The sequence below is a fragment of the Halichoerus grypus genome, chromosome 10 (assembly GCF_964656455.1).
Source record: "Halichoerus grypus chromosome 10, mHalGry1.hap1.1, whole genome shotgun sequence".
Taxonomy (NCBI): Eukaryota; Metazoa; Chordata; class Mammalia; order Carnivora; family Phocidae; genus Halichoerus; species Halichoerus grypus.
This window is the reverse complement of record NC_135721.1, coordinates 62,357,173-62,382,754: the sequence shown is the minus strand read 5'-3', so window position 1 is coordinate 62,382,754 and position 25,582 is coordinate 62,357,173. Positions and strand designations below refer to the sequence as shown.

The following is a 25,582-nucleotide window of genomic DNA, read 5'->3' as shown; positions in this document are numbered from 1 at the left end:
TTTGGAAAATGAGAAGCAGTGACTTTAACCCAGGACAATAATGAAAAGATGTTCCAAGTCAACATCTGTACATCAACTTAGAAAGCAATATATCCAATTTAAAACAGTGTTCTGTGGGAAAGAAACTTTAGGAAGAGCTTGCCCACAATAAATTACATTTTTTAATATACTAGAATATCTTAGAGTCACAAAGAAGGCAAATGTGTCTTCTATAAAGAACAACAACAAAAAAAGAGTGTAATTAGAAATACAGGGGAGAAAACCAAGCTATAATAGGAATTCCAGACACGAATATAAGCAAACTAATATCTGACGTGTTTTTCATTTTAGAAACCTTCATTAAACTTCAATTATGTAGTTATAATTCTAGATAAGTGATTATATCAATGAAGAAGATAGACAAGGTTCCTACCCAATTGGAGTATATATTCTAGAGAAGGAAAAAATACATAAACACATTAAAAAATAAGTGCAGTAAATTCAAATGTAATAAACACTATGAATACACAAAAAGAGTAATGGCACAGAATGGATGGATGGCACCTTAGTTATGGTGGTCAGGAAGGCTTCTCCAGGGAGATAGAATGATGAGAAGAAACCAGCCATGCTATGATGTAGAGAAAGAGTAATGCAGGAGGATAGAAAAGCTGAAGCAAAGGCTTTAAGGCAGTAGTCAGGTTGGCATATGTTAAAAATAGAACAGAGGCGCCTGGCTGGCTCAGTTGGTAGAGCATGAGACTCTTGATCTCAGGGTTGTGAGTTCAAGCCCCACACTGGGTGTAGAGATTACTTAAAAAAATAGAAAGAACAATCAGTAAGGCTGGAATGTAAAGAAGGGGAAAATTGTATGAGTTTAGGGCATAAAGGAGGATAGGTGCTGGATTAGCCATGTCAGACTATGGCCAGAAGTCTGTAGGTTGTTCCAAGGTGAACATCAAGCAACTGAAAAGGTGTTATATCTAGGAATAATATAATCTGATAAGTAAATTCAAAGCATCACTCTCATTCCCATAGGGATAGTAGACTCTGGGGGCAAGAGAGGAAGCGTAAGACTAACTAGAAGTTGACTGCAATTAACCATGTAATCTGTACCAGGACAGCAAAGGGTAAGTGGAAAACAGCAATGACATTGAGGACATACTTTTGAGGCAGAACTGTCATATTTTATCTATTAAAATTATGACCCAGTGATTTATTACAAAGCAATATGAAATTTTTCTATGCTAAATTAAGACAGATTCTCTGCAAAATGTAAAATATCTCATTTAAATATTGCTTCCTTTTGGTATTTTCACATCTGCTGCCTCTTGCTCTTCCCACATAACACTCTTTTTCTAATTTTAAAGACATATTCATTCATAACTCTGTTAATTAGTGTCATGCAAGTTGCAAAAATAGAGATATACCCAGGTTATTTAAGGTCACATAAAAATATACAAGGATAAAAAAAAAAAAAATATGCCCCAAGCTAGTCAAGGAGCTTCACACAGGTTTTATAAAGACCTAGAATAACAACTACTTCTTTCCTTATTAAAACTGCAACTCTCCTGACCCAAGTGCAGATCTGGAGACGTGGTTATCATGTCATCCAATGAGATGTGGGTATTTGATGCTTTCTGAATTATGGCTAAGCCCTCTCATATATCTTTCTTTCCCATTCCTCTCTTTGAAGTTTTGCTTCTCCTGTTGTATTCTGCTTTTCTGGTCATTGAGCTAGATTCAACTTTCTACCTCTGTGTATTTGTATATACCTATGTGTTCTTGTAAGTTTACCTTCAAATTTCCTAAAGAGAGATTTCTCTTCTTGGGAGTTCTCAAATCAGGCTACCTCCTTGGGCACCTGGTTTTTGTGATACAGACGTTAGAAGATCCCCTTAGCTACTGGAACAATCTCTGTGTTCAGAGAAGTAGGTACATGTGACCCAAACATGGTTTCTCATCTGTATCCACTTTCCTCAATAGAGGAGTTGAACCTGATGGACTCGTGCAACAGACACTTCCATTTCTGGATGCACATCAGTCAAAAACTGTAAACTTTAAAAACTACACATGCCTCAGTAGCACACCTACGAGAGCCTGATACACACGCACACACAAATTTGCAGATTCCTGATGTAAAACCGGTGTTGAGAGACACTGACTTGGAATGCAATTTTTTTCAAGTGCATTAAAAAAGCTTGAACTGAACCATTTTACCCTGCAAGAAATACCAATAACTTGACCCATTTGGCTTATAAAGTATTTATGATCTTTGGGAATTGAATGCATCTTTATTTATACAGCTCTTTATAGACTTTGTCTGCATATGCTTTTTGTTCTATTTTAAGAAATGGCTGAATTCTAATGAAATGTAATTCAGGATAAATCTATGTCCCCCAAATAAAATTTAATTCAGTAAAATCATATTATAACATAATTCATTTATGACACTTTATCCCAACATCTTGGTTGTACACACACACACAGGACACAACACAACTAAAAATATCACTTCCTTATTATATATAAGTATCTAATATTTATATTTCATTTAAAAGGGCTGTGAAAACTTAAACTTATTAGTTTTCCTCATGATTGAAGGTAGCTAGCAAAAACATTGAAAGATGAATAGATACACACTCCATCATAAGCAAGAAAAAGTGATGTAGTTGCTATCCATAAATTAAAAACACTTATTTCAAAATATATCTGTATACTCATAATCAAATATTTCCATTTCTGGCAGCATAAAGCTAAGTGAAATCTGTTTATTTATATATTATTTATAAGGTGACCACATACTTTTTTATCCAGACTGGGATACTTTTTAGAATGAACAAGCTCAATATTAATAATTATTCTCTGACTCAACTGGCTCTGTTACAGAGATTTTTCCATTAGTCAGATTTCAGAATCCCTATGGATATGATTTCATTATAAAAATATAAGTGACTTATTTTAAAATTTTCAGAACAATCTAGGACTTTAGAAATTCTATATATTCTGGAGATTCTTGTGACTAGCTAAATGACCTTCCTAATGCAATTTTCCAAAGCTTTCAAAAATCAAGGGTCCTGCTTCAGACAGTTGCAGATTAGCTTGTAATCTGCTATGGAGGTCCAATCTTCCCACTGAGAAAAACTAGAAGGGACAATTTTTTACAAATAAAATAAAGTAAAACAAAATGTGTTTCTGAAGATATCAAATATAATTTGCAAGGACATGATCCCAGAGACAGGAAACCTGGAGAAATGGGCCCTGTGTGTTTTTGGTTTTTTTGTTTCACAAATTATCACAATCGCTGCTGAAGAGGTGGGAAATTAAGCACTTTTAGGCCTCTTGGGGCCTCTTGGGGTTAGAGAGACAAAAATTGCAGTTCCAGGGCTGCTAAAAACAAAAATAGAATACTGACAAATATTCTAGGCTTTTAGTGGGACCCTGAAGGCCTTCTCCCTACATGCAAGGAAATAAAATAAACCTCATAAAACCCAATTATCGTCTTGATCCTTGATTGGATTTGTCCCTAGTTTAGGTGCCTGTCATAAGCAAAGCAAGCAAAGTAAATCCTCAGTGAATAAAGATAGCACTCTAAGATTCAAATTATATTGACACATTATATTTATATACAATCTATGATTCAATTTTTTAAAATAACAGGTTTTTAGGGAGACAAATTTTGATAGAAATAAAGAGGGGGAAAAAAGCTAGTAAAGAAAGACTACAGGAGCTATACATAATGATCCATCAGACTCAGGGGCACCTGGGTGGCACAGTCACTTAAGCATCCAACTCTTGATTTCTGCCGAAGTCATGATCCCAGGGTCGTGAAATCAAGCGCCGTGTTAGGCTCTGTGCTCAGTAGGGAGTCTGCTTGAGATTCTCTCTCTCCCTCTGCCCCCCCATTCTCTCTCTCTCTTCCTCTCTAAAATGGGTAAATAAGTCTTTTAAGAAATGATTCATTAGACTCAGACATTAAAATAATTAGGGTAAATAGATATAAGAAATTAAAAGAAAATATTTTGGTTAGAGATTTGAAAGCTAGTATAATGCACAAAGAGTTGGCTTTGCAGAACATCAGCAAAATGGTGAACCAGAAAGCTCCAAGTTCTTACTGCACCACAGAAACAACAAGAAATTGGCTGAATTAACTGCACAGAAGCTCTGGGAAACAATCAAAGGCTTACAGCAATAAAGCAAATGGCAAATCAAGGAAAAGACACCTTCAGAAAGGTAAGAATATGCAGTCTATTTTCTTGCCCTTGCTGCACACTCTTGCTAGTGTGCCAAGGTCTTGGTCTGGTGGAAGTGGCAACCCAGATCCCAGTTTCCTCTCTCAAACCTGAGAGAGCAAAGCAGACCTCATTTGTTATATTTTACCCTGTCCAGGCTGCCTGAAGGACCGAAGATAAAAACAAAGAGGCTGATATAACGAGGATTTGTTGAAAGTCTATTTAATGAACAAATTCTTGGATCTTCTTCACTCCTCTACAAGCTATTGCCCAAATGTTGCAAGAAGGATGTTTTATTTGCTGAAGTAGATAAGACAGAGAATTTCTGGGCTGGGAGATGAACAGACCAAATTGAGAGTGGGTGTAGTGTACTTAAAACAGAGGAATTTTAAAAAACATGTGCATAATGGATGCTGAGGTTCTCAGCCTTGTTTTTTCACTTTGTTACAAGAATATTGGCAACTAACCAAAATGGAGATTGAGTCTTAGAGAACATAGCTCAAGTGGAAAGACTCATGATGGAGGTGTTGAGGTTTCCCAACTAAATCGAAAAGGAATATTCTTCTTGAGTGATAAACATGCTCAGAACTACTAACCACAGTGTTTAGCCCCACAAATCTAAAACACATGCAGCCAACCAAGGATTAGCAGATTTCTGAGGAAATATCAAGATCAAAAAATGAAATAGAAAAAAGAAAATAAAGGCAACCTTGTCAAAACAGAACCTCGGGCACCTGGGTGGCTCAGTTGGTTAAGCGACTGCCTTTGGCTCAGGTCATGATCCTGGAGTCCCTGGATCGAGTCCCGCATCGGGCTCCCTGCTGGCTCCCTGCTCGGCAGGGAGTCTGCTTCTCCCTCTGATCCTCCCCGCCCTCATGTGCTCTCTCTCTCTCATTCTCTCTCTCTCAAATAAATAAGTAAAATCTTAAAAAAAAACAAACAAACAGAACCTCTTCAGAAAGAACACTTGGCAGAAAAGAAATTAATTTTTAAAAACTAAAAATTGAACCCTATCATTAATATCATCAAAGGGAAGAGAGAATTCATTGCAACCACAAACTTAGAACAGGCTAATACAGAGGTGGGAAAAAAGCTCTTGAAAATATCATTTTAAATATGATGGCATAATAACATAATAGCAGGACTGGCAGGTAAACTTTAAGAAATTTCACAGAAAGTAGAACAAAAGGAAAAGTGAAAGAAAATAGAAGAGAAATGATAAAAATATTAGAGGGACCAACCAAGAGATCCACTACTTGAAAAATAAGAGTTCAAGAAAGAGAGAATAGGAAAATATCAAGGAAGGGAAACTATCAAGGAGATAATTTAAAAAAATCTCCAGAACTTGAAGGCCAAGAAATTGAAAATCTGAAGTGCCAACCTAGCCTAATTGTTGAAAATAGATTCAGATCAAACACATCATGATGAAGTTTTAGAAGTCCTTAAAAGGGGGAGCCCGAGTGGCTCAGTGGGCTAAGTGTCCAACTCTAGGTTTCGGCTCAGGTCATGATCTCATGGGTGGTGAGATTGAGCCCAGCATCAGGCTCCATGCTCAGCAGGGAGTCTGCTTGAAGATTCTCCCTCTGTCCTTCCCCCCCCGCTCTAAAATAAATGAATAAAAATCTTTTTTAAAAAGTCCTTGAAAGTACACAAAGCTAAAGACAAACAAACAAACCCCCCCAAAACAAAAAGCAGATATAAAACTAATCAAGAACCATCAAGGGTATACCAAGGGTGAGGAGGAGCAGCAAAGAAAATGACCCACCCTGGAAGGAAGGAAATTATTATAACCGATGTTGTTTAGAATTGTCTTTCTACAGTGACAATTTTTTTTTAAAAAGGCTGACTTGTAGCTTTTTATATTTCTGTTTTTAAATACTCTACAATCAATGTACCCCTTATTACTTGAACCTGAGGTCAACCATCCTCCTATCCCTAGTCTCCATCTTTTTATACCATTGAAAATCAGGCTTTTGACTTAGCATCAATACTGAAATGGAAGGCAGTGGAACAATACCTTCATTTAAGAAACAAAAAATACATATTGACCCTCAATATGTACCAAACGTTGCATGTGAGTTTGGAACGCATTTGTGACAAACATATGAAGAATCCTATGCTCATAGAGCTTATATTTTAACAGGGAGAAGACACACAACAGCCATAATAAAACAATATTTATATCTTAGAAGGGATGAGTGTTATAACAAGAACAACAAAAGAGATATAGAGCAGTGTTCAGGCGTACCTGCCATGATCAAGAAATAGACTGAGAGCAATAGGAAGTCAGATGGCAATGGTCGACTTCACTGTGAAGGTGACATTTTAGCAAGATCTTGAAGGAGATGCAGTGAGAGCATGTGAGATACAGACAGCATCCAGTGCAAGACTAAAGTGGGGGCTGGCAGAGTGACAGTGTGTAACAATGGGAAGGGTGGTGCAAAGGTCCTATTGAGCCTTACAAGAATGAAATGGTAACCATTTTGAGTAAAAGAGTAATGTGATTTGACTTTTGTTATTAATTCTATATTATGTTTAGAATATAATATAACTCAAAGGACAGCAAGAATCAAGAAGACCAATTAGAAGACTTGTAGTAATCCAGGCTAGAGATGATTGTGTCTCAGAGCAGGTAGTGACAATGAGGTGTTGAGGAGTGTTCACATTCTGTGTCTATCTTTTTTTAAAAAATATGTTCAGTTAGCCCCTATACAGTACATCATTAGTTTTTGATGTAGGATTCAATGAGTCGTTAATTACATATAACACCCAGTGCCTGTGTCTATCTTTAAGGTATGGGTGATGAGATTCCTGGTTATATTTGATATGGACTGTATAAGGGAAAGGGTCAAGACTGAAACCAAAGCTTTTAGCCCAATCCACAGAAAAGTCGGAGTTGCCACTAACTGAGTAGAAAGAAAAGAAGATGGACCTCAACATTAAGAGGTTGAGCAGACGAGTAAAAATCACAAAGGAGATTGAAGCCACTGCATTTGATTGAATGAAGAAAACCAAGAGCATGTGGTGTCTTTAAGCCAAGAGAAAAAATACCATCAAGGAGGGGTGGTACATCAAGTAAGATGAGAAAGATGAGACCTGAGAACTGACAAGTGGATTTAACAACATGGAGGTTATAATTTATATTGAAAACAAGAACTTTAAGATGTGGGTAAAGGATAAAGCCTAATTGGAAAGGGAATCATATAATGATGTGAGGAGAGAAATAGAAGACAGTGTAAGTAGGAAATCTCTCCTAGGAGTTTAGCTCTAAAAGGCAGCAACAAGAATGGAGCTCAAATCAGCAATGGGATCAAGAGAAAGTTTCTTTCTCTTTTCCCAAAATAAGAGAAACAGCATGTTTCTATGCTGACAAGACTAAATTGTTGAGAGGGAATTTGATTATGTAGGGAAGAGGGGGAAAAATATTTTTTAAAGATATTCTTGACTAGGGTAGAGAAAGTTGGATCTAGTGCGTAAGTGGAGGGAAAGGCTTTAGACCAGAACACAGATGGTTTATCAATCCATCTGTGGGGCGAGGCAGGAAGGCCCCATAGTTGGGTCAGTAGGTGCGTAGGCATAGTTGTGGGAAACTGGCATTTCTGCTGATTGTTTCAGTTTTCTCTGGGAAGCTGTCAGTAAGGCCATCAGCTGACGAAAGGAGGGAGGCAATACTGAGGGTGTGAGGTGAAGGAAGAGGTGTGAAATAAGCATTCAGGAGAGTGGGAGAATAAATGGATTTTGGAAACACAGTGGTGATTCTCTGGTCATTTGAGGTTCATGGCCATGAATTTTAAGTGAGACCAGTCAGTTTGATTTTATGTGTTCTCCCAGGCATATTTAACTGCACAAGTGCATCCAAAATTATGAAGAGAAATTCTTTCCAACCTAGAGTTCTATAAATTTCTAAACTTGCATTATGAAACAGGATGAGATTTTTAAAAAATAATTTCAAACATACAAGGTCTCAAAAAATTACTTCCCGAGCACATATTCACAGGAAGTTACGGAAGGACGTGCTCCACCAAGATGAAGATATAAACTAAGAAAAAGGAAGACATGGGATGACAGGAAACAGGAAATCAAACATAGAAGTAGAGGGAATCCTTGAATATGTGTGATGGGAGAGTCCAGCATGACAGCTGAGCTTCAAATATACCAGGCAACTGGATCAGATTAGAAGAGGCACCTCTGCAAGAAGATGAAATGGATAGCATATGTGAAATAACTAAATATTCTCAGAGGAAATTCAGAAAATCAGCGAAGAGTTTATCACTGATGAGTACATAAAAATCATGACAATTATTAACTCCCAGGAAAATAAAAAGGAGTTCCAAAGGGAAAACCAGTTACAGTTTGTGTACTGGTTCACCTGTGAATCCTGTTTACACCATCATAATAATGCAAATACTGAATAGTATATATATATATATATTGGCAAGGGGATAGGAAGAGCATTCATGTGTGGTGGAGATAGCAAAGGAAAACTAAAAACATCAAAATTCTTAGGTAAAGGGAGAGATCAGCTAATAACGATTAAGGCTGGAAAAAAGATGCTACAATATAAGCATTTTATTGAGAAACTAATCAACACCAAAGCAATTAATAAATAGATATGAAAAGTGGGTTGTCTCTGAGTGGGAGCAGGGAGAGAGGCAGAAAACTTTGTTTGGCCCCAATAAGTGACACAGGAGCATTTTGCTCTTTACGTTCATTCATAACTCAAAGAAAAAAAAATAAGAATAGTACACACAGAGGTAACAGCATGCTTGAAAAAATGGCAAGTAGCTATGTACTACTCCCACTGTATCTAGATGATAGAATGTAGTGATGGTTAAAAAAAAAAAAATGGGAAAAAGAAAAAAGGGGAAAAAAGAGTAAAGTAGGTTTTCAGAAAAGTCAAGCTAAGGAATTTCGGCTTTATTCAAGAGACTATAAGGAGTCATTGAAAGTAATGAAGCAAGAAAATTGTAGAATCAGATTTGTGTACAAAGATGATTCTAACATCAGTGTAGATGGTGGCTTGGAGGGTGTAAAACTAGAGGCATGGAAATGAGCCAGAATATCGAAATTTTTCAGTAGAAAGACAATGGGTCTTTCAGACCACTTGTATCTGTTCCACTCCCATCTGCCTTACATTTTTCTGTTTCTGTTTCCATCTCTTTCTGCCCCGTTTTTCTTCTCTAGGGTCAATAATAGCAATGACACACATGTGAGCACACGCTTCTATCTGCATATACATGACATGTATTTTTTTCTGGAAATGAAAACATGGTTATGGTAGCTACTTATTTGAAGGTTATATTTGTAGAAAATTCTATAGTTTTGTGGAGAAAAGTAATTAAATTGCATTTTACACTGTGGCTATTTATATTTCTCTCTGGGTCAGTCTTTGGTATAATATATATTGTCTAAAAACGTTCTTTAGGCCCTAAAATGGGGTTTTAGGGCAAAACGGAAAGATCCGACAGTACTGCTTTAAAGCATCCCTGATGCTATAAGCCAACCCTTATATACTTTAGTGGGGTCTAAAATGAGGGCTAATACCCAGTCTTATGCTCCAACATTACATCCAAACCAAAGGACCCCGGCATCTCAGTCTGATCAGCCATGGGTAGGAGCCCTGATGCTATTTATCTTTCTTTGTGTGATGCTTCAGTCCTTCCCTTAGAAATTCTTTCATTAACTGTTCATTTTGGCTCTCTCTATTTCTGACATGATCATTTTTCTTCCCTGTGTTGCTGCTATTCTATTTCCTAGTTTCTCTCTCTCATTTCATTTTTTTTTTTCTTTCTAGAATGCATGTGAGTTTCCTGTTTCTACAGTTCACTAATTTTTCTGTTGTGAATCACATCTTCTGCCCTCTATGGATATGGGTCCATGCAACTATTCACTAGCCTCCATTTATCTTGTTTTGTTTTTCTGCATTTCTTTCCATTTCAAAGAAAAAAAAAGCTGCCTTTCCTGTCTTCTTCTTTTAGTAATCAGTGAAGCGAAGCAGACAGGTGAACTGAACAATAGTGAGTGGCTAAAAAAATACTGTGATTCTATTTCCAGAAATTATTTGCTTTTTGGATTAAGCTGAACTCTCTTTCATCCAGCAAATACTTCAGAAGCTTCTATTATGTGTGAAAAATTGAACAGTCTTATGAGGCCACATCTTAAAACAGTGATAAATATAAATCATGACCTGGCCAATGTGACTGCTGGGACCCCCTCTGATACATAGAAAGGCTGTCCACTGAAGATGTAAAGGCAGCCACAGTGGAGGTGGCACATGACTTACCAAGTGCTACTGTAAGCAGAAGGTCAAGATGTGAAGCATTCAAAACAAGGATTTTGCATGAAGCAAAGCCCTTCCTCTCAAGGAAGTTACAGTAGATCGTCTCTGGTCAAATATATCCAGTGGAGAATAGTGGTAAAGAGCTAGGGTTCAAGCATCAAGCTCACCTGGGCTTAATCTTGGCTCTACCATTTCACACCTGGTTAGAGGTGGTTAAGTTACTTCCTGAGATAGCACTTCTGGAGCACTCACTTCCCAGCCTGGCACATAGATAGGATTCAATAAATGTGAGCTATTATATCCAATTAAGAGATAACATGCCTATTGAGATCTCCAAGGGAACATAGGGAAATGTACGTTAAGTGCCTGTTGGCCATGGTTATAAGACTAAACTCAGTCTCAGAATCAATCAGGTGAAAAGATATCTAATAAGAATTAGGAAACTGACCATAGGAAAATGGACTGTCCAAAAAGCTGGAAAACAGGACAAAGAAATTATTGTGCATTCACGGTACCGTCTCTGCTTTTTCTGTCCGGGTGAGATTACAGTTCTGTTTATTTGGCGCAGGACACTGGAAAGACCAATGTTTGTAAATATGTCTTTGAACTAAATATCACAGAATGTTTGTCTTCTTTTGAGATACTTTATATAAGCTTCAAGTATAACAGGGACAAGGAAGAATTGCTTTTCTAAAACTAAGACTCTTGGGTCACTGTCACCAGATGCTTTGCACCCTTTCAATCTTTTTTGGAATCAAGGGGCAAGGGAAGTCTTTCTGAGATACTCTAGATCTGCTCCTGTTTTTAACTAAACCACTGAAAGGTCCTTGATATTTGTCAGATGTGAGAATAAGTGAAGACATTTTCAGACGTTGGGGGCAGTGGTGAGGGGTCTGAGCATAGGGAAAATGAAGACGAGAACCATGAGTTAAAGATGTTCAAGTGGACATTCAATAGGCCTGAGAAGGAAAATATTGTGTAGTTGTTTCCAAAGAAAGAGCCATGCCAAAGGGCTTCATCCTTCTTTCTGCACCTCTGATATTTTGGCCCAGTGGACAGTTGGAGGCAGGTCAACCCAAATTCCTATGCCCTGGCTTTTCCTACCCTGGTTAGCTAAGACAGAGAGGACACTTGAGGATCTTGAAAGGGAGTTGGAAATGCAAGGGAATTAAGGGAAGATCTGAGGACTCTCTCAAGACTCTCTTAGACGGTCAGTAGGCAACTTTCCAGGTAAAAATTGGATGGATGTAGAAAAGTAGGAGCAGAGTACTAACTGAATTTGCTGGAAAAAGGCTAAGTTAGAGAAAGGGGGAGGGGGGACCACAAAACAAGGAAAGTTAAATATATGCCAAGGTTTTGATGTCACATGGGTAGTTATAATTTAAGGAAAAATCTGTTTCTATTTATCTTTCCTTAAAGAGTGGCCCAGCAGACTTTCCAATATAAAAATTTTAACTGTAAATTATCCCCTACAATAAATGAGGGACCTAAGCTTTCCGCTAAAAGAAAAGTTTGGCCTTGCTATATTGTGGTTTGTACAAAATACAGATAGTGGCCAGAAATTTCAGAGTTTCCTTAAATATTTTCATTGATAATGGTGTATGCCTATCTCTTTTAAACTTCTGCTTGAAACAAATTAATGAATAGGAATTTGGCCAAAAGTATTTGGCTGAGTGGATGAACATAGAGAACTTTAGAATTTCAAGAGTGATCCCAAAGTGTTAAATAACTATTGTGTTTTGAAAAGGATTTTATTTAGGGGAGAAGAAAACCTTATTGGATTGAAGTCAGTGACATAAAGTGAATGGCTGACGACAAGGCTACGAATCTGAGGAAGTCCTTTCCCCTCTCACATTTGGGTCATTTTAGAGTTTTATAGAGGGAAAATACACTCTATTAGAAGAGTACAACTATTAGGTCAATTGGTAAGAATATGTGAAATCAGCAAATTTAGTAAAATGTTAGTATTAGTGGGGGATGGGGGAGTTGAGAAGGATGGGTGACTGCCCATCATTTTGAACAACTTCACAGGAAATGGGTAGTACCAGGCATATGGGAGAAGAGCAGAGTTGAAAGCAGCTTTACACTCAGAGCTAGAGGCATGAGTGACCAATAGCTGGAGGCATGTGCCCATAATCTGCACTGGAAAGAGTCACAGTGCCTGGGACAAACCTTGCTAATCCAAAAGAGGCAAGAAGAGAGATATGTGGATGAGAATAAAACAAGTCCTTCTCAAAAATAAGGCTTTCCCTACTTTGCTGGAAATGAAAGAGGATCCAGAGAGTCAGGAAAGAGAGATTCTAGGCTGAAATTATGGATCTGTGAGAATATTCAATACCTGATAGAAGATATCTGCTGAGTTCTTCCCCAAGACGGGTGAAAAGGAAGACCTGGACCCCCCAGACTTCTCACCTAAGGAGGTAGGAGGCCTTTGGAGATAAGACATTAGCAGGGCCAGGTAGTGGGGTGGCAATTCTAGAGCACTTGAAGAAGTTTAGATATTTTGGATAGTATTGGAAGTCTCCACTAGAGACATCCACAGGAAGTTAAGAATAAATTAATAAGAAAAAGTCAGGGGTGTCTCGTTGGCTCAGTCAGTTAGTTAAGCATCATGCCTTCGGCTCAAGTCATGATCTCAGGGTCCTGGGATCAAGCCCCACATTGGGCTCCCTGCTCAGTGGGGAGCCTGCTTCTTCCCCTGCTGTCCACTTGTGCTCTCTCTCTCCCTAATAAAATCTTAAAAAGAGAGAGAGAGAGAGAAAGATTACCCAACAGGCAAACTGGCAAAAGATGCCAATGGGCATTTCAAAAAGTAGGAATCACAAGTGGCAAAAAAAAGTTCATTTGAAAAGCTATTCAAGCTCACTGGTGATCAGGGAAATGAAAATTAAAACCACAATGAAATAGTGTTTAAATAAAACTTAAAAGTCTGATGATGCCTGGTATCAACAATGATGTGAAGTAGGTTTCTGTATCACCAACAGGAGTGTAAACTGGTACAACCACTTCAGAAAGCAACTTGAGATTTTTCCAGGACACTTGAAAATAAATGTATCATAAGCTGTAAGATTACAACCTCTAGGAACTTTTGTATTTTTTGTATTTTGCATCAGGAGTCAAATATTAGCATGTTCCTTGCAGCAATGTCTATAATAGCAAAACATGAAACTGCCTTAATGTTCATTAGTAGAACATATAAAATGCAACATATTCAAACAATAGAATAACATACAACAGTGGAAATATGTAAACATTACAACAGACATCAATATAATCATACGCAGCAAATGGAAATTCTGGATGGTCCATTTACACTTTGGTGAACATACTGTCTACATTAGGAGAAATATCAGATCTCAAGTAGCCCACTTCCTAACTTGAAATCAAGAAATACGTAAGTGTAAAAATGCCTGTGAAACGTATTGAATGGAGCACTGGGTGTTATACGCAATGAATCATGGAACACTACATCCAAAACTAATGATGTAATGTATGGTGATTAACATAACATAATAAAATAAAATTAAAAAGAAAGTCTGTGGAAAGTGTTGCAATCCAAATGTGCAGATGTGAGATATATAGTCTGTGTGTGCACATGGGTGTGCGTGTGTGTGTGTGTACCTGTGTGTCTAAGCAATTAAATAGCCCTGCAGTAGTGGTTTCACATAAAAGTTTTGGTTAAGATGTTTAAAATGCCTGATAATTTTTGTTATTATTTTGTTTATTTCGGTGTTGTAGCTAGATTTGGCAAAGTTAAGCTAGTAGAATATTGAAATAATGACTATATTTATCTAAATGTCTCTTGAAAAAGCAGAAATCAACATTATACAAACATGATAAGAGATAATAATAGTGTACATAATATAGAGTACTAAAAGCAAAATTTCAATAGAACTACAAAAGATTATATTTGTCTACATTATACCCCTTATTCTTCTACTTCAATAATTATACATAATTTTATGTGGATCCTGTATCTGTATATTGATTGAGTGATTGCAATGTTACCGTAGAGAGAAATCAGTTCTTATTTACTTTTCTTTTTGCAGAGATTTGGTGCCCAAGTAAGATTAATGTTGGATGATTTTGGCTTGCATCCTTTCAGGTCAATGTCAAGATGCTTGAGCCAGGGGTATAAAAGAAAATTGAAAGTTTTAAATTGGGGGAGGGCAAACCTGTATTCTGAACGCACATAGTTCGGTATGATAATACGTAATAGTTTATCAAACTATAGCTATCAAATGATAATTATAAACTATAATTAAAGTTGGTGTAAAAAGAAAGGGGGTAATTTTAGATGAAGCTCTTGCGCTAGAGAAAGGTAATAAACTTCATAAAGAGCAAATTAAGATAAATAAAGATTTTTGTGGAATAGGAAATTCTTATTTCACTGTTGTCACCCTGATCTATTCCCAATTTTCCTGTGAAACACTATAATTTGCAACACTAGTAAACAGAGTCTGGTCTTTAAAATTAGTGTCCACTAAAGAGAATCAGAGCATGTTAGAGAGCCACTGAGGCCAAGGTTAGTTAATGCAGGAAAACTCAAGATTATCTTAGAATGGGTTGCTGTTACTGGAAAGCAAGGTTAATATATATATATAATTAATATTAATATATATTATATTAATATTATTAATATAATTATTAGTTATTAATTATATTATATTTTTATTATATATTATATATTACTATTGTAACATATTATATTATGTTATAATAACATATTATATTATGTATAATAATTTTTATTATATTTATTATTATAATATATATAAATAATATATATATTATATAAATAATAATAATAATAATTTTTCCTCTCTTCCCCTATGATCCTCTGCCTTGTTTCTTAAATTCCACATATCAGTGAGGTTTAAAGATGTATGAAAATGGCTACAAGAACTGGCGTGCAGGGCGCCTGGGTGGCTCTGTTGTTAAGCATCTGCCTTTGGCTCAGGTCATGATCCCAGGGTCCTGGGATCGAGTCCCGCATCGGGCTCCCTGCTCAGCGGGAAGCTTGCTTCTCCCTCTCCCACTCGCCCTGCTGGTGTCTCCTCTCTCGCTGTGTCTCTGTCTGTCAAATAAATAAAAACTTAAAAAAAAAAAAAAAAAAAAAGACTGGCTTGCTGTGGTTCCTAATGGTCAAACTACGACCAGTGGAGCATCAAAACAAAGATTGTGCCAATTAGCAACATTGAATCAATTCAAGAACTTAAGTTCATGATGTTGCCCAAAAGGATAACCTAATATAAAAGGTGTTATAAATAAAGCAACAACTGATGAAGAGGCAAAGCCTCCTACTCTTTGCTAACACTGAATTTGGATTAAGAACATGGAAGTTCTGATATTTGAAAATCTTCAGTCAAATGGAAGGTATATTCTCTCTGAATGCTGATATACATTTAATTGTAGCAGGAATTGAGTTTTTTTGAGCACATGAAACCCTTCCTTGCATAGACAATAGTATCAATAGCTATGGGTCCCTATCAGAGACTCTGGGGCTCAGGAAATCTCTCCCTCACTCCATCCCTTCATCCTCAGTGGCCACTGTATTCATAATAAGACATTGTATCATTGGTTAATTAAAACATGAACTTAAACCAAATGTATGTGTGTATGTGTGTGTGTGTATTGAGGCATATGTATGTGGTTTCTTCCAACTAGCTCACAACTCATCTAAAACTTTGCAGAACATACCTTCTAAGAAGAACAAGATCCTACTTCAACTGTCCATGCTACAGTGTCTCCATCTTCATAGGAAACCTGGTTAGAGTTGGGTCTAGGAAACATGGACCTGAATCCCCCAGCCATGCCTTCTTATCCGCTCTTCCTTTTCACTAAAGACTGGGCACTACTTCTCTCTTCCTCCTCAGTAGGTAGCTTAAGAGACAGCAATATCAGAAAGAAAATACTTTGTAAGTCTGGGGAAAGCAAAGTTTTAAAAACTCTGAGGTCAGAATGTGGCCCTCTGGCTTCTCCCTCAGCTTAGACAACATGAAATGAACTAATCCACCTCTCTTGCACGTAAGGATCCTTCTGGCAGGCATAAGTCTATATGACCTTGACCCAATATCCTTAGAATTATTAAGCCTCCCTTTATTCATTCATAAAACTGAGTGCAGGGAGAATGGGAGAATGAATACATTTTTTCATAGATTTTATTTTTAAGCAATCTCTATACCCAACATGGGTTCAAACTCACAACCCCAAAATCAAGAGTCGCATGCTCCACTGACTGAGCCAGCCAGGTACCTGAGCTAATGAATACATTTTTAAATGAATTTGTATTCAGCATGGAAATAGAGTCACAGTTAAGTCCCAGTCTGCCAAAGGCATACATTCATGGTTTTCACACTGCGTGAACTATGAGTAATGATTTCCTTTTGGGGAAAACTTATTAAGATTCAAAATATGAATTTTCTATTTTAATATGCATATATGCAATAACAGAATTACAGTTTTAATTGTGTTCAACACACAAAAATATTCCCTGGAGTACCATCCAGTAGAATTCAAAGAGCCTTTACCCTTAGCAGAGAAACTGAACTTTCTGGAGTCTGTGCTGAGAAAATTTGGACTCACTGAATAGTCTCCTCCTGCAACAGCCAGAAATAAATTTACTTCTTAGAAGATTTGCCCCTGTGTCCAGAGGATTGATGCTGAATTCTATGCACAGACCCAAAGATGTAAACTTGTTCATGTTATTTTGGGGAAAATGCTTTAAAAACACTTCATTTTTTAAAAGATGCTTCAGGACTACATAAAACAGTGTATGTAGATAAATTTTTAACAGGAGATAAAGAGTGTAATTATGTGAGCATGGTAGGTGGATTAATGCCCCCATGCACACATAGAAGTCCACATCCTAATCCCCAGAACCTGTGTATATATGTTCCCGCATATGCTCAAAAGGACTCTGCAGATGTGATTCTGTTAAGGAACTTGAGATGGCAAGATTATCCTGTATTATCTGGGTGGGCCCATTGTAATCATAATTATAAGGTGGAGGCAGGACAGTCAGAGAAGATGTGAAGACAGAAGAGGTGAGAGAGAAGGAGAGTGGCTGTTGGCTTTGAAGATGGAGGAGGGACTATAAGCTAAGAAAATGCAAGATAATGAATTCTCCCCTGGAACCTCCAGATGGAAACCCACTTTTGCTGACACCTTGATTTTAAGACTTCTGCAGGATTGTAAAATAACAAGTTTGTGTTGTTTTAAGCCATTAAGTTTGTTGAAATTTGTTACAGCAGGAATAGAAACTAATAATGAGTCAAAAGAAAGGGTCCAAGAAAAGATCATAAACTTCTAAGTGTGCACAATAAAACTGCACTGTTGTTCGGGCATGAGAGTCCAAGTGCAAACTTGATCATCTATCAGCCACCCTTGGGCCTGACATAGAAAAGACACTCGATACATAATTGTGATATGTAAACTAATTAACAAAATTATGGAAGAAATAATAGAAATACAAGTAAATTATAGCCATACACATGGAGTTTAAATGAGGAATACACAAATTCTTGCTTTGCAAAAAATTCAGATTCTGTGAAGGAAATTATGATCAATATATCACCAACTCAAAAAACCTAGTGTCCTCTAAATGTGATGACCTTGTTCAGCATCTCTTACGGGTAAATGTGGGATTGTTTAAAGGCACAGAGAGAAGAAAAGGCAATGTGTTTTTGGTTATTTGTTCCATTTCCTTTCCTTCAGCTTTGCATAAACCAAACATATTCCACTTAGGAGCTACACAAATAGTTGAAGGTGGCATGAAGGTTGTAGCAAGCATATTTTTCAGGACAAGTATATTTTTGCATTTGAAATTAGCCATAGCTTAGCAACGCCAGCTTCCAAAACATTTATACCGAGTGAAGAGCTGCATATGCTGGTGTGCTCGATGTACTGAAACAGCACCAAGCAGAGGCACCCAACAGGGTGGGAAAGGAGAATCTCAAAACACGCTTATTTGCCTGTTATTATTGCTGTTCAAAATTGTTGTTTTCAGTCGAGAGCATCACGCCTTTAACATTAGTTCAATATTGTGGAAAGAAAGCATATGTTCTTTGTGTTTAACTTTGAGATGGTGCCTGTTAACATTGGAATCATTATTATTATTATATTATAATATTATTATACTTATTATAATGTACATCATATTATTATTACTAGAGAGTAGCTTTCAAATTGAAAATTAAAGGGCTCCAGTGTCATCTTCTGACTCCAGTGCAGTTCAGCCTCTCAAGTCACCAAAAGGGACACACACTTTCTGTCTCCCTCTCAAATTCCCCTGAATGGTGTGGGGCGTGGGTCTTCAAACCAGTTTAGGGCAGAGCATGGCTTCTGCTCCATCTTCCTTCTCTGGCAAACCAAGAGCAGGATTTATTTTTATTTTCTTTTTAGAGAGGCCCTAGTCTTTTTTTTTTTTAAAAAGATTTTATTTTTTATTTATTTGACAGAGAGAGACACAGCGAGAGAGGGAACACAAGCAGGGGGAGTGGGAGAGGGAGAAGCAGGCTTCCCGCTGAGCAGGGAGCCTGATGCGGGGCTTGATCCCAGGACCCCGGGATCATGACCTGAACCCAAGGCAGACGCTTAACGACTGAGCCACCAGGCGCCCCCGAGAGCAGGATTTAATCTATTTTCTCCTCCATAGCATGCTTTCCAGACCCCTCCTTCTTCCCCTCCCTGGAGATGACTAGGTTCATTAAAGATCACATGCCAAATGGCTGATAAAGTATGTGGTTTAATTGCCGAACAGATTAAGATGAACAATGACAGTGCCTAAATATCAGCCATGGCACAAATTTCATCTGTTAAAAGGTCAAGTGCGGTGCCATTGTCTCCCCGCCGCGGAAGGCGGGGGCGGGGGGGGGGGTTCACTGCTCTGGGGTCAGAGCTGGAGGACATCAGGACATCCCTAATACTTTCCTGGATGCATCTTCATACCTTCTTCCTCCCTTCTCCCTGCTTTCTTGGGAAAAATCTTGAATGCAGAGTAGAAAATTTGAGGAGAATAAAGAAGAGGGGTTTTGGATCAAAACATACCTGGGCTCAAATCTCAGTCCAGCTATTTTCTGGTTGTGACACCCTAAGTCTGGTAGACACTTGCTCTGAGGTTTACGCATCTGTTCAATAAAGTAATGCGGCATAGTTTGCAGGATCGTTGTAGGGTGATTGAAAGAGAAAACCCCTATTAGCTTTCTTCACACTGCAGAAAGGCTAGCTATCGCTAAAACCCACAAATATCCCTGTGCTAGGTGACGTTACATCATCCTTTCTGGTTCCACCTTTATTCTCTACTATTTTCTTAAACTCGTAAGTGGTCAGTGCCTGAGATCACAACCGTTTCTTAAGATACAAAGGCTGTTACTACCTAAATCTAGTGCATCAAGTGCTCCCTGTTCTGGAAGGAGTAGGAGACTTCTCTTATTAGAGAAAGGAAATTTAAAAAGCCCGTTTTTCAGGTAGAGAAATTAACCAGCCAATTCTGAATGGCCAGGTAAAGTGGATCAAATTACCTGCCAGCCTGGGAATGTGTAGGCTCCAAATTCTGCCTCAGCCTCCTGCCCCACCATGTGTTGATGACTGGTGACCATGCTGTGCAGCATTTCCTTCACAGCCATGGACTCCACGTCAAAACCTCAGGTCTAGCTGCTTTGTCTGGCCTGCTGGGCATCTCAAGGTGTGGCTGCCCTCTGGTGGTGGCTGTCTTCCCCACACCCAAATGTAATGATTTTTTTGTTTGTGTTTTCCATTTTACTTCTGTCCCACTGCCAGAGAGCCCAGACAGCTGACCAGTTCACTTACTGCTTCCTAGGCTGCAGCTTCCTGTGCAAACTCCTACTGAGAGGGAACCATTGACTTCGAGCTGCATTTTTCTGCTGAGATGTTTGTCTCCGGAAGCCCTGCCAACAGCTGAAGACATTTACCATTTCTTTCTCGCATTTTCTTTTCCAGACTAAGGTTACATCTCAGGAAAGGTAGCTCCAGCTGCCTTCGGGGGATCTTCCAGTGTTCTTCTAAAAGGTGAGTATTTAACCCAGCTGTAATCTATCTATACAATGCAAAGCAGCCCTGGGATGCTGCTTCCCAGGCATCCAGACTTGCAACTCCCATGGACAGCTGAGGAGCTCTCCTCTGCTCTCCTGATCTCTTGCTCCAGCCTCTCACTTGCATTTCATACTGCTCACCAAACATCTGTCACCTGGGTGGTCTGTGTGCACCTCAGACTCCATAATATAAAATCAAACTATTTCCCCCCAAACTTGTTCTCCTCCTTCTGTATTCAGTGCTTTGGATAAAGGTCTGTTGTGTCAGCTCTATAACTGTTCCCTTTGGCTCCATCATTTACTGCCCTAATTATATCTGATATGCATACCTAATAGTGATAACCCCCTGCTTAAAATAAGTTTTTACTGTTGACAGAATAAAAGCCAAGGTCTTTGGCAGAGCACTCTGGGCCCTGAGTAATCTAGAGGACCCATTCTACTCTCCAGACTCACTGCCTTCCTCACTGAACCGTCAGATGAACCATTCTCCAATTACACCACACATGTTTCTTCTTCCATGTTTGCCCTTCAGCCCAGAGAAATTCTATCTACCCAGCTCTAAAACTCCCCTCTAAATAATATCTCCACTCTCAAAATGTCCCAGTTCTTCTCCAATGCAGCAGAAGTAATGATTCTCATCTTGAGATTCATTTGGCATTTGTTGACTCTGTTATAGGACATATTATTTTGTGTCCAAGCTTCAGACAAATTCTCTCAGCCTTGTAGTACTCTAAGTTCCCTGAAGCTATGAGTCCACCTTATAAAACTTGGTAAATCTAACACTAAGCACAGTGCCAGATCTGTGGTGGGTGCTTAAAAATGTTTTGTGGGGCTCGTGGGTGGCTTAGCCAGTCAAGCAGCTGCCTTCAGTTCAGGTCATGATTCCGGGGTCCTGGGATTGAGTCCCGCCTCAGGCTCCCTGCTCTAAGGGGAGCCTGCTTCTCCCTCTCCCTCTGCCTGCTGCTCCCCCTGCTTGTGCTCTCTCTGTCAAATTAATAAATAAAATCCTTTTTAAAAATGATTTGTGATTTAAATCCAAATATCACCACAGTTTAAAGTTATATAAGCTTTTAAAAACATTGTAGTTATCCTTGTGGTTGACCAAAAATACCACCTATTATGTTTTCACCTAAACTAGTATAAAGTGAAATCTCTCTTTCCTGCAGTTATATAGGTGATTTCTTTGGGGGAGGGAGAAGTTGGTCATCCAACAACTGCCAATATTCAATGTTTGGGTTCATCTGCATACCTTGGTTTTAGTCTGAGCATGGTGGTTGAAAAGGCAATCTCTGAAGTTAAATGTCTACACTCAAACACCAACTATGCCTTCTATTAGACCTTATGTATGTTACACCTCTAGAACTGTACTTTTTTTAATCTGTAAAATTGGAATAAAGAAATTACCCATCAAGATAGTTGCAAGAATTAATTGGAATAATCCATGAGAAATAGTTACACAGTGCCTAGCACATAGAAACTGCTCTGTAAACGTTAGCTGTAGCAATAATTATCATACATACATCGGTGTCTATATGCATATTTATTGTACATAAAATTCCACAAAACAATGTCACAGTGTGTAAATACCTTGATGAGAATAAAATTCAACTGAGAATTTCTTGATTTTATGAATGTTGCTAATTTAGCTTAATTCACTGTTAATACTAAAAGCTGCATTCTCCCTGTAAAAACGAAACTTACACAATGCCCACATTAATAAGTAAATAATGTAGAACACTGAACCACTGCTTTATGGGAGCTAAGTTCCAGGAGTTGTAATGCAGCTCAATAAACAAATAATGTCCTTGGCTGGAATCCAGTGCTGAAGAACCTAGAAAATTAATGTCTCCAGGTTGAAATAGGAGATGTCATTATTCTCCTTACATATGTGGATACTGCAATTTTTTAAAATCGCAGGAGATCACTGATATGTGCTTGGTAACTCTGTGCCTCAGTGTCCTTACATGTAAAATGGGAATCGTAGTAACAGGAACTACCACAAAGAGATGTTTTGAGAATTAAATGAATTAATGTATTTAAAGTGCTTAAAACAGATTTCTGGGGAAGATGGCAGAGTAGGAGGACCCTACGCCCACCTCGTCCCACGGATACAACTATATAACACCCACATCCATGTCAATAACCCCGAGAATAACTGGAAGACTGGCAGAACAGCCTTTCCACAGCTAAATGTAGTCCACACCCAGGAGGGTGGGAAGGGCAAGGATGGGTTGGGGATCTAAACAAACCCACAGGGCTGTCTATGGGAAGGAGGGACGCTGTAGGCTTGGAAAGAAGAGAAAACAAACCCTCACACCAGGCATTCCAGGCACACTGGACCCACATGGGAAAGACAAATCCCCATAACATTTGACTTTGAAAGCCAGAAGGGCAGAATTTTGTGAGTTCTTAACATTAGTGGGGCTTAACAACTAGAACTTCAAAAATCAGCAGGCTCAGAGTCAGGAGGTCAATAGAAAACTGAGTCTCCACCGTTAGAAAGCCAGTACAGCAAACAGACCTTCAGCAACACAGCACAGAAGCAGCAGTTTGAAAATGCCTAGGGTATATAGGAGGGGATTTGTTTACTAATCTCGGAGAGCGTGCTGGAGGGGCAGGGATCACTGGGGGACTTCAGGAACAAGGGAGCTGGCAGGCACCATTTCCCTCCCGTGCCTCCCAACCTAGACACAGGGACACTTGTGGGAACCAAGTCTACACCAACACTCGCTATGTAACCGGCTAACCGTGTGCCCCACCCCCATGTTCTCCTGCAGACATGCCTGCTCCAGCCAGACCTCAACTCCAGGTCCCCTCCCACAGGAGACCCATGCAAACCTTGCAATACCACGTGCCCTGCCTTGAGTTCCCCTGTGGACCCTCCCCCTACAATCCACCCATGGCTGGAGCCCATCCAAAGTGGTACAACAAGCTTGGCAGTGTGCAAGCAGCCCCAACAGGGTCCAACACCACTCCAAAGTGACTCCTGCCCCCAGGGAAAGGGAAAGATAACCACACATGACAGTCAGACTGCACCCCTAGCAGTGGGTTGGGAGTGCACACCTGGTCTGACAGCAGGTCCCACCCACCAACTAAAGCTTCTCAGGGGACAACACAGGGAAAGTACCTCCCTGCAATTCAGTGGCTACTGCATCGCTGACATCACCAGGTCTGACTCAACGTAAGTCCAAGGTAGCCCCAAATTGGCATACTAACAACACAGGGATTAAAGAGGCAAAGAGATACATTGCAGATGACTGGACTGAAAGTAAACATGGCTCAGCCACAACAGCAGGGCACATGCAACAGACATAAGAGACACCCCTAAAACACCAGGTTCTGATGAACAGAAAGGACCTCTTCTTCATAAAGCCATACTTTCAAGAGCAGGAGATATAGCTGACTTTCCTAACACATAGAAACAGACACAGAGGGTTAGACAAAATGAGGAAACAGAGTAAGGAACAGGACAAAGTCATAGCAAGAAGCCTAAACGAAACAGAAATGGAGATGAATAATATGCCTGATTGGGAATTTAAAGATTGTGAATTTAAAGTAACAGCCATAAAGATATTCACTGGGCCTGAGAAAAGAGGGGAGGACCTCAGTGAGATCCTTAACAAAGAGATAGAAAACAAAAAAGAACCAATCAGAGATGAAGAATTCAATAACTGGAATTAAAAATACAATGGAGGAATAAACGGTAGACTAGAAGAAACAGAAGAATAGATCAGTGACATGGACAACAGAGTAAAGGAAAATGAGAGAAAAAAATAATACAAAATGAAAATAGACTAGGGGAACTCCGTGACACCATCAAACATAATAACATTTGCATTATAGGGACCCCAGAAGGAGAAGAGAGAGGAAAGGGGGTGGAAAATTTATTTGAAGAAATAATAGCTGAAAACTTCCCAAATCTGGGAAAGGAAACAGAAATCCAGATCCAAGATGCACAAAGAGCCCCCAACAAAATCAACCCAAGGAGGTCCACACCAAAACACATAGTAATAAAATGGCAAAAATTGATGATAAAGAATCTTAAAAGCAGCAAGAGAAAATAGAACAGTTACATACAAGTGAAACCCCATAGGGTATCAGCTGATATTTCGGCAGAAATTTTGTAGGCCAGAAGAGAGTGGCCTGATACATTCAAACTGCTGAAGTAAAGTGCTTAAAACAATGACTGCTCCACAGGAAGCTGAAATAGGTATTAACTATTAATTTCATAATACATATGGATAACAAGAGAACCTCAGGAATCCAGAGCAGATGAATATACAGACGTCAAATAAAATAAAAAAACAAATAAAGACATTTAAAAGACCCCATAAAACCAGAACTTTTCCCTCCTAACCTTATGAGAGCATTTGCTATTGGAATTATGCAATGGTTATGGTGGCATTCCATACAACTACTTAACATATGTTTAAATAGGTTAAAATTTACACAAAGAACTTGGATATTATGGAATTTAATTTTTTTTAATTCAATTAATTAACATATAATTTATTATTAGTTTCAGAGGTAGAGGTCAGTAATTATAGAGGTAGAGGTCAGTGATTATAATCAGCCTTATATAAAACCCAGTGCTCATTACAACACATATCCTCCCCAGTGTCCAACACCCAGTTATCCCCCTGCCGTCCCCTTCCCCTCCAGCAACCCTCAGTTTGTTTCCTATGATTAAGAACCTCTTATGCTTTCTCTCCCTCTCTGATTTCAACTTGTTTTATTTTTCCCTCTCTTCCCCTATGGATCCTGTTTTGTTTCTTCAATTCCACATATGAGTGAGATCATATGATAATTGTCTTTCTCTGAATGGCTTATTTCACTTAGCATAATATCCTCTAGTTCCATTCACATCCTGGCAAATCACAAGATTTCATTTTTTTATGGCTGAGTAGTATTCCATAGTATCTTTGGGGTAAGTCCCTAGTAGTACAATTGATGGGTCATATGATAGCTCTATTTTCAACTTTTTGAAGAACATCAATACTGTTTTCCAAAATGGCTGCACGAGCTTGCATTTCCACCAAGAG

The 25,582-nt window shown here is 38.6% G+C and overlaps 2 long non-coding RNA genes and 1 other non-coding gene across 3 annotated transcripts in view; 2 read left to right on the top strand and 1 right to left on the bottom strand.

Moving 5' to 3' along the window:
- LOC144379358 (uncharacterized) overlaps nt 1–25,582 on the bottom strand; it is a 502,419-nt gene that overhangs the window by 286,750 nt on the left and 190,087 nt on the right. The gene's annotated exons all lie outside the window — the stretch shown is intronic.
- TRNAK-CUU (transfer RNA lysine (anticodon CUU)) lies at nt 708–780 on the top strand. Its single transcript has one exon. It is a non-coding gene; the product is annotated as a tRNA-Lys (tRNA).
- On the top strand, nt 20,321–22,155 carry LOC144379357 (uncharacterized). Its single transcript, XR_013442188.1, has 2 exons — nt 20,321–20,517; nt 20,917–22,155. It is a non-coding gene; the product is annotated as an uncharacterized LOC144379357 (long non-coding RNA).